The sequence below is a fragment of the Perna viridis genome, chromosome 2 (genome assembly GCF_037379345.1).
Source record: "Perna viridis isolate PV_CMFRI_1.1 ecotype Kerala chromosome 2, ASM3737934v1, whole genome shotgun sequence".
NCBI classification, from domain to species: Eukaryota; Metazoa; Mollusca; class Bivalvia; order Mytilida; family Mytilidae; genus Perna; species Perna viridis.
In genome coordinates this window covers 58,001,332-58,015,085 of record NC_142446.1, presented here as the reverse complement: position 1 = coordinate 58,015,085, position 13,754 = coordinate 58,001,332, and the positions used below count along the sequence as shown (strand labels likewise).

At 33.2% G+C, this 13,754-nt stretch overlaps 1 long non-coding RNA gene and 1 pseudogene across 1 annotated transcript; one reads left to right on the top strand and one right to left on the bottom strand.

The window, feature by feature from the left end:
• Positions 1 to 9,018: 9,018 nt before the first annotated feature.
• LOC148626226 (uncharacterized) lies at positions 9,019 to 13,485 on the top strand. The gene is made up of 2 exons (XR_015920005.1): positions 9,019 to 9,162; positions 12,323 to 13,485. It is a non-coding gene; the product is annotated as an uncharacterized LOC148626226 (long non-coding RNA).
• LOC148626227 (uncharacterized) lies at positions 9,888 to 11,322 on the bottom strand (annotated as a pseudogene).
• Positions 13,486 to 13,754: the final 269 nt, after the last annotated feature.

Here is a 13,754-nt window from a genome sequence, read left to right as displayed (position 1 = left end):
TAACTTCCAGTCAGAATGATGCTTCTAAGGTCAAAGGTTAAATTCGTATTGATTACCGATATGAGGACTTCACCTTCTACTAGACCATTGAACTCAAGGTTTTATTAATAATTTATCTGCAATGTTTATATATATAATTGGTATTTTTGTATTAATCACCAAAGTCTGTATCATTATCATTCAGATTGAGTGAACTATCCGATATTCCGTGTGTAATAAACTCTGATACTTTATATGTACAATAAATTCGGTAACTACATGTATATTTCTCCCCTCTCGGACACCTTCCGCCAAAAATTTTTTTTTCACGTCTGGATCGTAAGCGATGATTTGGAATATCAATCTGTCCGCTTATCACAACTTCCATCACTTTAAACGATATATTGGACTACAACGATGACGAACCACATTGTACCATATCAAAATGTGGTATAAAAAATTGCAAAACATGCAACATTCTTATAACCGACCCTTACTTCTCCAGTTCCCTTACAAACAAAACCTTCCATACAAGAAGTCACGATGACTTGAGTTGCAAATCAACAAACTTAATATATGGATTAGAATGCAACTTATGTGGTTTAATATATGTCGGAGAAACGCAAGAACGATTAAATAAAAGAATGTGCGGTCATCGTTCGGGAATTAACACCACCAAATTCCCGACAATTTATAAACACTTTAATCAACAAGATCATTCAATCCTCTCTATGAAAGTTCGTATTTTAGAAAAAAATTACCATCCTACGAACAGTCCCGTTCTAAGTAAAATCTATCGTAGGGAAAGAGAGGAGTGATGGATACGCAGACTAGGTACTGCAATACCTTACGGATGCAATGACAACATCAAAAGTATAGGAAACCTTCAAGCCACTATAACAATAACATAAATGTGATGAATTTATTTGACAAAAATCCAAGACGGGAAAGGAGTCATGGCCATCGCCACTATACATCACCTAAGTTACATGATGTCTCCATAGATGGTCTCCTTCCTTTCATACAAAAACCTCTTGGACTTCATCACATTAGAACCAAACTTTATTCTATACCTCTCACTCTACTACACTCCCTTTACAAAACAAGTCTTGACACTCCTGTTTCTGACCCCACTTCATCATTATACAGACTTGTTGCCATCATTTTGGATATTGGTTTCCACAGACTCTTTAAACCAGTTTGTGTGAAAAGTCAAGATGAAGAAAAACGATCATTTCTTCCACTACCGTTTGTCAACAAAGGTATAGATGCAATTAATTTGGCTAACATCCTCCGTCACAAAAACGGTACCAACAAAATTCCCCCATATTTCAAAGACAAATCCATACCAATTATTTCATATTCCTATACTTCACCCATCGCATCCAAAATTTTCAATTATAAAAGGCTATTGCAGAACCTCGAGATTAAGGACTTCAAGGCTAAACCACATGACTGTTCTTGCAAAACCTCTCCATTCAAATATGGTCCTTCTGGTCACGTCGTTACGGGAGATTTAACCATTATCGAAAACGAATCTCTGCGTAATATCCTTTCTAAAGGTCACAAGTACCGTGAACCACGCTCCATAAATTGGAATTATAACTTTAAAGTTCTTATGGATGCAGTCGAGGACTATGCAAGAAAATGGATAAAACGAGAACAAGAAGACATTGATTCTCTGTCAGAGTGGTTGAAGGCCGTGAGGTCTTTAATTTTGAAACGAATGAAAGTTTTAAGTAGGTCAATGAGTGCCAAGGCTACATCAGTTTTCTAAGACCCCGATGTAGCAAAAACATTGTCTACTATACATGACAAATATGTTGTCGTACCAGCAGACAAAGCCCAAAACAACATTGTTTTTGTCTGCAAAACGTTTTATATCCAATGTTTTTTATCAGAGGTAGACGTAGAAAATAATAGCAGTGATAAAACCTACACTGCTACCACTCTTTCCAAAGAAGAGATTGTGGAAAACCATAAATCTGTGCTATCCTCTTTTGGTCTCTCTACCAAGGACGATGATTGTGATTTACCGTCTATGTACAAGATTCCTAAACTTCGCAAGAATCCATACAAACAACGTTTCATAGCTGGATCTGCAAAATGTACCACTAAACCTCTTTCCAAACTTTTAACTTCTATACTCACATCTGTCAAAGAGGATCTACAGTCCTACCACAACACTTGTTACTCCCGTAGTGGTATTAATTCAATGTGGATCCTGAAAAATTCAAAAGATCTTTTGGAGACAATCAGTTCAATACTATTATCTGAATATAATAGCATTAAAACCTATGATTTTTCAACACTGTATACTTCTATTCCCCATACTCAGTTAAGATCCCGACTTAAAAACATTATACATCGTTGTGTTTCCAAAAAGATGGTACACCTAGATATATAGTATATATAGTATAGATATATATAGTTCTTGGTAGAGATTCCTCATACTTTGTAAGAAATAATTCCAAATCATCTTCCAAATATACAGAGGAAGATGTTTACAAAATGCTGGAATTTTTAATCGACAACATATTAGTCCAGTGTGGTGGACGTGTTTTTCAACAAACGTTCGGCATTCCAATGGGAACAAATTGTGCTCCTTTACTAGCTGACCTATTCCTTCACTCTTATGAGGCTGACTTTATAGCTGATCTGATCAGAAAGGAAGAATATTGTTTTGCTAGATCCTCAGTTTCCGCTATATAGATGACGTGTTATCTTTAAACAATCCTAATTTCGGGGATTTGATACATCGCATCTACCCAAAAGAACTTGAGATAAAAGATACTACAGAGACTGTGAAGTCAGCCTCATATCTTGACCTACACTTAGAAATCGATGGTAAAGGAAAACTACTGACCAAACTTTACGACAAACGTGATGACTTTTCATTCAGAATTGTCAACTTTCCTTTCATCTGTGGCAACATCCCTTCGGCTCCTGCGTATGGAGTGTTCATATCACAACTCATACGTTATGCCAGAGCTTGCCGAAACTACGCAGACTTTTTGTATCGCGCTAGAACTCTAACAAATAGGCTACTGGAACAGGGTTATGTTGCTACAAGATTGAAGTCATTACTACAGAAGGTTTATGGTCGTCATCATGAACTCGTGGATCGTTATGGTGTATCCATCTGCACCATGAAAACTGATTTATTCAACATGTCATAGTTTTCCTTTCCTCGTTTGTCTACCCCGGACTTGACCTTTTATGAGCAACTCGGCGGGTGTTTCTAGAAAAGCAGAGGACGCTTACCCTACCGGTGCACCTGGCCCATGCTCCCAGTTTTTAGTGGAGTCCGAGTTGCTCATTTACTTTTGTTACTTTGTATGTATGATTTTAGTTACTTTATGTTCTTTGTTGTGTATGTCTGTTTTCCATGTCTGGTCTTTGTCCCTGGATTACATTCTTTTGATTACCGCTATAACCTTGGTTCCCTTGATTACTCTTTCAGATAAATCTTGTGATCTTGACAAGATCACATAATTTAATAAATAAATAATAATGAATAATAATAATTAAAAAAAATAATTATGTAAAAAAAACAATTATGTGTTTTTATGTTTGTCTAAATGTCTTCTTTGTGTATATGTTTGTCTTGTTTTACTTTCCTGCATGATTATGTATGACTGTATGTTTGTCGGTTCAAAAGCTCATAAGAGCTTATGTTTATTGTTTTATGTCTTGCCGACGTTAAATAAAGCTCGTCTATGTCTGTATACGTATATCTATCAGATTAACGACTGTTTTACGCTTTGGTTGGAAATATGAACTATCACTTTACGATACATACATTTATTTAGAATGAATGTGATGCATTACGATAAGAACAGTTTACGTTTCATAACGGTGTAATTGGAGCAAATCATAAATGCATAAAAGTTTTTGAAGGCTTATTGCGAGCTCAATACAAATAGTTATGATTGGGTTTCAGATTTAACGGATGCCTGGGAATGACTATAAGTCGATATTCATTAGGATTCGTAAGAAAAACTCGTGTATGTGAAGGGGGTATTTGTAAATTTGTAATCAAATTCCTTTCAAATTTGCTTATTGAAGATACACATGTGCTGACAAATATATGACGCTGACGCAAGTCCAGGCACTTTATGAACACTGTTTTAACTTCATAAAAGAGCCACTCATTTTTTTTTCAGATAGGTATTTCCTCAAATATTTGCCCTACTTGTGGTATGTAAAAATAATAGCCAAGGACATGATACACATTGACAGCGTACATGTACAACAACCTGTTACAACATAAAAATATGACACACTGAACACTAGTATACTAATTACGATATTTTTCAACAGAATACAAACATCTCATCAAAGTGCTCGTGTACTGAATGAATTGTTATCGACTGTTTGAATTCATAAGCGTCAAATTGTAATAATAGGGAAAAGATAAAAGGAGAAAGCATAGGTCAAATTCAAACACATCTAAACATATTAAGCTTGTTAATGTGAATTGATGGCATTGAAATCTTTGATTTAAAGTCATCATCCTGACGGCGAGTATTATTGACATTCAATTTATCATTAAAATATCACAATATGATATTCTGAAAATTGTGGCATCGTACATGTAGCAGTGCGCCCGTTTACGTAATTATCTTGAGGTGTACATGTACTGCTTCCGAAGCACCGGCAGATCCGTGATACACAATAACTTTATGAATTAACGCGGACCATAGAAATAACTAAGAACACACCAGAATGCTAATGAATACACAGGAATACCTCAAAATATTTATTTAAACGTCCGAATTAGTTGAAATATGTTTATGATATTTTTTATATGTTTTGTTTGTATTAAGTTTTTTTTCTGATTTTTTTTTTCGACAAACATCCGGAATTTATCAATGTGACCAGTTATACTCACCTGTAAACTATGAACCTAAAATAAACACACGACTTCATGATCACAAGGCGAATGTCATACTAATGAAAGTAACATCACGCAGACGAATTGAATGATAATAAGTAAATAGATACGGGGATATATTGCTCGAGTGTTAATTGACAAGTATAAACTGAAATGTCTATGATACTGAACATGTAAATATTACACATTACATGTAACTACCTATTTGAAAAGTCACTAAGGAGATGTGTCAAATTGTGTATTGTAAAAGACATACAAATGTAAATAACAATGTAAAAAATGTTATTTTATTTTGATTTCATAAGCCAATCAAGTGTTGACAGTTAAAAATTAATGGAATTTCAATATCGTTACATTTTAACATTATTCCCGTCTTTTAAGGAAGACCGGAACTAAAATTGCTTCTGACCTGCCACGGAAAACGGAAGTCAGCAATAGTGTACAGCGATTATATACAAAATCAACGATCCTATTTTGTTCATTGGATAACACCTTTGGTCAGGTAGTTTTTTATTGGATAACGTTTCATTGGACTGGGGAAGGAAATCTTGGATTTTCGATGTTGATTATCTTCTAAAAGCAGGCAGATTTGAATAATTACTCATTTCATAGTATAGACCCCCCTAAAAAAAAAAAAAAAAAAAAAAAAAAAAACAACTTAATTACAAAAATAAAAATATGTAGTCTTTTTTGGGAGTATCACATTTTCAGATTTTGCATGGTTCCTTCAAAGACAGCTACTTAAGCTTCAAATTGACACTACCTTCTAATAATATAGCTCAAACAGCTAACTTTACATTGATATAATATAAATAATCATATACATATAGAAAACAGTACGAATATAATATTCAACATCCAGATAACATAATGCCAAATCTTAACTGGAATTTTCATTGATATACTTCAAACATAAAAAATAAGAAGTTACAAAGACAGTAAGCTTTTTTAAAAAGCTAAATTTGTAACAATTTTCAACATTTTCCCGCATAAACATTCACTTGACTTATTGATCTCATTTGAATATACTAAGGTGAGATAAGTCTTCACGTTTGACTAATCACATGGCTGGACGCACTTTGTTCTAAAATATTAAATAGAGACTACATAATATAAGTACAACGGTTACATAAAACATAAATATATGTTTTCCATGATTATCAGGATTATTTTATGATATGCTGGGATATTCTTTGGTTTTTCTATGGTCCTAAAATAACGTGCATTATAAGTTTGAACGCATAAGACAGTATTTATTATACGAACACCAATGACATAAGAACATAGGCTGACACCATTCCTGAACAAATTGTGTGGTCAAAACTACTATAGTAGCATCAAAGCAAAATTTTGTTTTTATTTGTCATCTTTTTTTCCGTTTTTAACATCTTTCATTACATGGATAATGGAATCATTAAATCTAAAAGTGTTTATATTATATGTGTATAGCAATCCTTTGTGAATCGTTCCTTGTTTGTTTCTTCTTGGTACGGCCAAGTAATTCCTATTATTTTGTCTTGTTGTTTTTTGTTTTCTGTCATTTTATTGTTTGATTGTAATCGAAATGTAAATTGTCAAATAAAAATAAATAAACCGTAGGAAGACTTTCAATGTCATGCTGATATATTGATTAGATTGGAAACGGAGATTTCCTCTTTTTACGTATCTGGTTTTGGATTAATAAGAATGATTGGTCTCTAATGTTCCTTTAAAGAAATATAACTACAAGAACGAACTTATTATATCTAAATCACTCATTCCTTATCCAATAAACGCATGCCTATTGAATATATCATGTATATCAAGATCGTAAAAAATGAGAAGTCTAGACAATAGTTGTTAATAAAATATAAATGTGAAAGATACCCTATATGAAATGATATTATAAAATAAACCATTGTGACTTGATGTTTTATTCGGCATAAATACAATTTTTTATGTTTTTGTGCATGTTTGTTCTTTGTGTTTTTCCTACACCATAACTTCACATCTTGCCCTCAAAACGGGAATTATATTATTAAAAAAAGCACAAAAACAACAAATTGTTGCTAAATATGTAAATAATGTCGATGGTAGAGGATAGCCCCAAATCCCGTCCTTTTTTTAGCGTGTGGTACTCGTATAGTATTCAAGAGATCAGAAATATCCACATTTAGTCATAAGCTTGGGTCGTATCTTTAAAAAAAGACAGTGATAACAATTTATGGTGACATTCACTTGACCGAAAAAAATGCGGTTGTATTAGATTATGATGCTGTCACTGCCGTTGATAACAATTTTTCATGTGATAACAAAGAGACTAAAAGGAGTAAAATTCGTGTTGATCTATTTCTCATCTAACTTTGACAAATATTTCTTTTATTTGTTTCTTATAAAATTATGTATTGAGCATTTTACAAGATTTAACATTTTAATTCTACAGGTGCCAAAGTGGGGAAACACCATAAAAATCAACTGTTCAATGTTTTGTCCGATTTGCAAAAGTATTTTTTATTGGTTTCCCTATAAAATCCCTGACTGCATTCTCAATGACGGTTTTTGAGTTATAATGGGCCAATGGTGCCACACCCACAGAAAATCTACTTTTTTAAATGTTCAATTGTGAAAATTGATTTTTATTGGACTCCATCTGCAAGTCCATACCTGCATTTGTAATTAGTATGGGAACATTCTTCACTGCTTTTGCGAAAGAATGGGTCAAAGGGGTCAAAGGGACAAAAAAAAAAAAAAAAAAAAAAAAATGAAGGCGTGGTTTTCCTGTATTTAAAAAAAAATCATCTTATTTTAATGTATTGGTTTTGCGGGGGTTTAAGAAGTATGCTTGTATATTCACCCTGTTATTATCTATTTATTATATGATGAGTTACAAATGTCCCTGAAAGCACTCTGATAGCAGAACGTTTTACTTAAATTGAATTTCAAAATAGTGTGCAATATTGTATCAGAACGAATCGTGGTGTCAATAATGAACTGTAAGTCCCAATGTTCAACTAACTACGGTCGTGTTATACTGCGCTAGGTGAAGCTTTTAATTTTTAATTTAATGATTAATATTCAGTTTACTAACATTTTTCAAGAAACGCGAAGGTTACCCTTGGGATGATATAGGAGTCTCGGGTTAATACAGATTTTGACATGCGATATCAGTATGTATAATTAAATTTTTCAATTACGAATTTATAACATTTTACTAAAGGTATAACCTAATGTGTAAAAAAAAATATAATTGAACTATTTAATCGAATCGTAATTGTAAGTTGATTTATAATCTTTCATATATTTATTCATAATTAGTACAATGTCAATAAATATCTTCTTTGAATGAGATATACGCTGACGGTGTCGTCAATCGGACAACAAACATACTATTTTTGGCATTTTTTACCCTTTATGAGAAATCTATTCTTTGGTATTAATCGGTAAATACATGTATCAGCATCAAGACCTCTTATTTATTGACTACTTCTACTACTATTCCAACGCACAGTTGAAATATTGTCTCAAAAACATTGTGCATAGTTGTTACTCTAAGAAAGATGGAACACCTAGATAAAAATACGTAGTACTTTACAGAGATTCTACATACTTTGTACAAACGATTCCAAATCATTTTATTTATACACCATAGAAGCTGTCAAAATGTTGAAGTCTTTTATCAACAACATATTTATCATGTGGAGGACGTGTTTTTTAACTTACGTTTGGCATGCCAATGTTTACAAATAGTGCCTACTATTTTACTTCAGTAACACAAGGTTGACTTAAAAGCTGATCCTATGCAAAAACAGAAACGTCTTATTTTTTATCTGGTTCTTTGGTGTCAGTTCCTGGTATTTAGATGATGTATTGTCTAGATTCCGGGATTTTATACATTGCAAATTATCTCAAAGAACTTGATATAAAGGATACTATACTCCAAGTCACCTCAGATTGTTGGCGTTTTTTTGCGTTTATTTTTGTAATTACTCGACGGTTCCTTTCAAAAACTTGCCATTTTATTCATATCGTTCTGTACTACGATTCCCTTACAATTATTTTTCGTTCTTACCTCCGAGATTGAAAAAATTCAAAATTTATTTTTCCTACGAGAATTTTGCACTGAACGTATTGTTTATACTGTCCATTGCTCCAATTGGAGAATAAACTAGACGGTTATAAATTTAGAATGAAAACTTGTCGACAGATCTTAAAAAGGAAGTAATAAAGTATCAAACACTATGTTCTTCCTTGTTTATGATCTACAATGATTAAATGTATAGGTTGTTTTTTTTCCCTGTCTATATCGGGTAAGACGTTCACATAGACGATTTTGAAACCTTTCAATTATTGTTCTCAATTTAACAAATTTGCTTATTGCTATTTTAATAGTGAAATCCTTACAAATACATTTTTTCTAAGGCCAACTTAAATGTACATGTTTGTTGAGTTTTTCGCCAGTTTCTTCTTATAAATTACAACTGCTTATCCCTGTTTAACAAGTCGAAACCACTACAATGCTGACGTACTTAGGCAGGTTCATTCCTTCTTTTAATTGCAGGTAAGAAAAGGTAAAATTTTGTGTGGTTATAGAGGGAACACAAGGGATTATACTGTATAAATATTGACTAATTAACCTGTAAATAACTGTTGATTGAAGTCAAGCAAATGAAGTTTTTGTATGCTTTTTTATGGATAAATTCAAGAAAAAGAAACAAATATATTTTTTATTTATTTTATAGCACTAAGTTCACAATAGTGATATAAAATTCGTAAATAAATAAAACTATTTACTTTTATTTTGTAACTAAATATTGATTGAGGACAGGTTAATGAAGTTATTGTGTGTTGTTTTCTTATGAAAAAAATATATATTAAAGAAACTATATAAGTACACTTATTAATTTTACAGCACTAATGTAACAGCAGACTCAAGTAAACATATATTCAACAATATACAACAAATAACCACTAAAACACATATAGCACGCAATTTACACATTAGTTACACACAAGTCTATTAAAGTTCATGAATCTATTTGAGGTGAAGAAGGTGGTATGCTGCATCCCCAAACTGTATGGTGGCGATTCCTTGGTTACTGTGTATGTTCTTTAGGTCAGCTAATCTGCGGTTGATTTCGACTTACTTTTTCTTTTGTGTTGCCCTCTTACCACCAGCTGCGTACTGGATAATTGTCAGGTCGTTGATGGCTTCCTCATGTTTCAGTAGTTTGATGAGTTTGAAGAGGTTAGGACGTGGGTGCTGTGTATGCTTCTTCAACTTGCTGTGCCAGCCCTCTAGATGGTTGATAGTTCTTGGTCTCTGGGTTTCGTAGTGGTTCCATAAGTGTTTGTTCTGTTCTACCCAGTATGTTGTAACATAGTCTGTGAATGGAGTGAAGTTGGTGTTAGTTTCGACCTGATCTATGTCTGTGAGGGCATTCAACCATACATCTTTGACCTCAGCAGTAGTAATTAGTGGGAGCACAGCTGCACGACGTACTAGTTTGTGGAGGTTGTCGTCTTCTTTGTATGGAACCTGTAGACCTGTCTCTTGCGCTTTTCGCCATATTGCTTCTGTGTAGTGAAAAAAAAAAAAAACAAACAAACAAACAAATAAAAACAAACAAACTTTTGCATTGATGTCTGAAAATACTGAGTAGGCTACATTTCTCAAGGCAACTTCATAGTCAAGGAAGATAGCAATAGGCTGTAGTTGTAGTTGATGTTGTTGGCATACATCTTTGAGTTTTGTCAGGAACCTTGTGCAAACGAATTGACTTTTAGCTGGAAGTAGACTGTACACTAGTGGATACATGGCACCATCAATCATTGCATGAAATTTGTACAAATGATAGAAGAGAGTCGGGCTTGAGTAAAATGTACCATCTCCATATATCGTATCTGCAGCTGCTAAGTGTGTAAGGTTCTTTTGTGTACTGAAGATCAACATGCGCCCAATTGTGTTGTCGTCTACTAACAAGAACAGGTCTCCTTTGGTGGTCTGTGCCCATATACCATTTACGTTGACATAATCCACAGTTTTGGGTAAAACTGGTACACGTTGTAGGGTCTTCTTGCGTTTGTTGTACATGGCATTCTTAGAAGATGGGAAAGTTGGAATATTCTCTACCAGTTGTTGTGTGTCGTCATCCCAGTCGTCGTTTCTGAGTTTTACCAATTCCTCTTCGTAAATGGTTGGAACTGGAGTTAGTTCATCAATGCAGCGAACGTTCATTTTCTGCATGACCTCGTCCACCTTCAGATGCATTTGGTCAGACCCATGGTTGTGGTATGCTGAGATTTTGGTTGGTAAGTTGTTTAGGGTGTTGATTGTTGCAGGACAGTTTGCAGTGGAGCATTTCTTTCACCCTTAAGTTCTTTGCCTGGAACTTAAAACCATTGTGGACAAGGTTCTGGTTCCAAAGTATGTTTGTAACGAATTTTACTTGTAGTAGTGCATTAGCCATTGTGATTGAATAATGTTATCCTTTGAGATTGTCCCGGAATTTATATCGAACAATTAGCTTGGGATTCAAAGAGCTTGGTGATCTCTGCTAAGCAGATATTCATGTCAACTTACTAGTTAGCTTGGATAAAAATCTTCTGATCTTTTTGTCAGCTTTGGTAGGACAGTAAACAATGGATTAAACTTAGTTACTGACAGCTCATCATCTGTACTAAGAGCAAAGTGAACAGTTGTCACTTATTATTCCTCAACTTAAATAATTTATTGTCCATAACTAACTTTCCATTTCAATTTAATTTTGTTTATTTTTGTGTTAAATATTAATATTTATTACTGAATCAGATAAAAAAAAGTTACATTTGATCTTGACAAAATATTTAGTTTATTTATTTATTTTAAATTGAATTATGTAATTTTTCAATTAAAAATATATTTACATATCTATGTGGAAATAGCAGCAAGATTTTTCATATAATTATTATGAAAAAACAGGTAAATCTAAGGTGATATTTAATTAATCTTAAATGCTATAAAACAAATTAACTATATAAACATCTATTGTGATATGCCTGTGGGAATAGGAGGAAGACACCCTAAGGAATGTCACACCTCTAAGACCAAATAAGGAGTAAAACATTAGACCCCTTTCAGGTGTAGTCAAATGACAAATCGCTTCAATTGTTCACTACTACAACTGCATTGGCAGTAGCTCGTGTGTACAATTTAGAAAACTCTTTTCAAATGTCCAGTTATGATTTCGTTCCAATTCCACTATATTTTGAATTCATATTGGGTTTATATTATATTCTTTTTAAGAGTTTTTATTAAATATATACTGTTCTTATTATCAATCGGTTTATAGAAATAGTACTATTTGCAACAGTTATAATTTTCAAAAAGTCAAAAAGAAGACATTCATGAAATTTGTGAGCTGAAAAGTTATTTTTAAACACGTAAGAAAAACTTTTCAGGTAGAACGCTACTATTTCTCATTATTTTAGGTTGGTCTTTCGTGTACCCTACTCAGGTAAATACTTCCGGATACCACGATTGGACAAATTGTAATTTTTAATTTGTGTGCCTTTCGCAGAAAAAGGGGAGAACTTTGACCCAAAGCATCATCTGTTTAGAATACCAAAGAAACGAGACGGTTATGCTATGACTTTGCTCAAATTTCTAGTTAGGGAAATGAAGATATGACTGGAAAAAGACAGTTTATAGCTCCGTCACGAAAGAAGTGAATTTTTCAAAAGTTTTACTATTGTCGTCTATGGGAAATAAATAGTACCGTTTTTTCCTATAGTAAACATGCAATAATGACATATTCAGGTATTTTATTGACTTGATTGGTAGATCATTCCGGCTCTTTACGCGTGTATGTACAGGTACTAAACAGTGGCGGACCAGGGGGGTCCGGTGGTCCGGTCCCCCTTAGAAATTTGATATTTTAAAAAATTGTTTAAAAAAATTTTCAAGATAGCCTCAGAATGCAGGATTTGAGGTTTATATTTCAAATTTTTTTTGTGTGGGGGCGGGGGGGGGGTAGTGAATTTGGATCACTTGGAGCATTATTTTGGTCCCCCTTACCTAAAACTTTGGTTCCGCCACTGCTTAATGACTTTATATAGTCCAGTTTAACCTTAACCTTATTTATAGAGGAGACTAACGATTTCAGTTTGGTTTATTTTTCTCTATGATTTGGTCATTATAACCACTTCTTGGACGGCTAAATATTTTGATATATCACACCATGAAACGATGCGATACGAACGCTTAATATCTAAAACTTGGCTATTGTGTGATTAAAAATGTTAAAAAAAGGAATAACAGAATGGACAGATAATACAAATTTCCGATTGAAACAGGTGGTATTCATCTTCAGGACGGTGGTTTTTAATGAAGGAAGAAGTGTGGTATTCATGATGCTATACCAGGACAATTAATTTTTGTGAACCGCTGATAAACGTACGAAGAACTACTAATGAATTTTCCTTTATTTACCTGTTTATGTTACATCATTTAAATATTTATTATATCTAAAATATTAACCATACTCCTCATATAACGAAAAAAAGAAATGTTTTATACCATATATAAAAGTAGCGTTGAAGTGTCATCAGAGTACTGTTACAGTGCATGAAAAGTAAAAAAAAACATAATGCCATATAGCCGTTCTCATACACGAATTTGTTTTACGAATATAGAATTTTCAAAATTTATAAAGTACGAATTCTTGCAAATAGCACTTTTACGAGAGCGGATGCTTTGCGATTTATTACGAGTATGAACACCATTTTAGAACGACAACAGTTCATTATTTATTACAGATAAATACGACCTAACTACAAATACATACTATATTTTTATTGCGAGTGGATGATTACAATTCGGTCCAAACATTTACGGAGAAAAACCAAATAGTTAAATGAACAA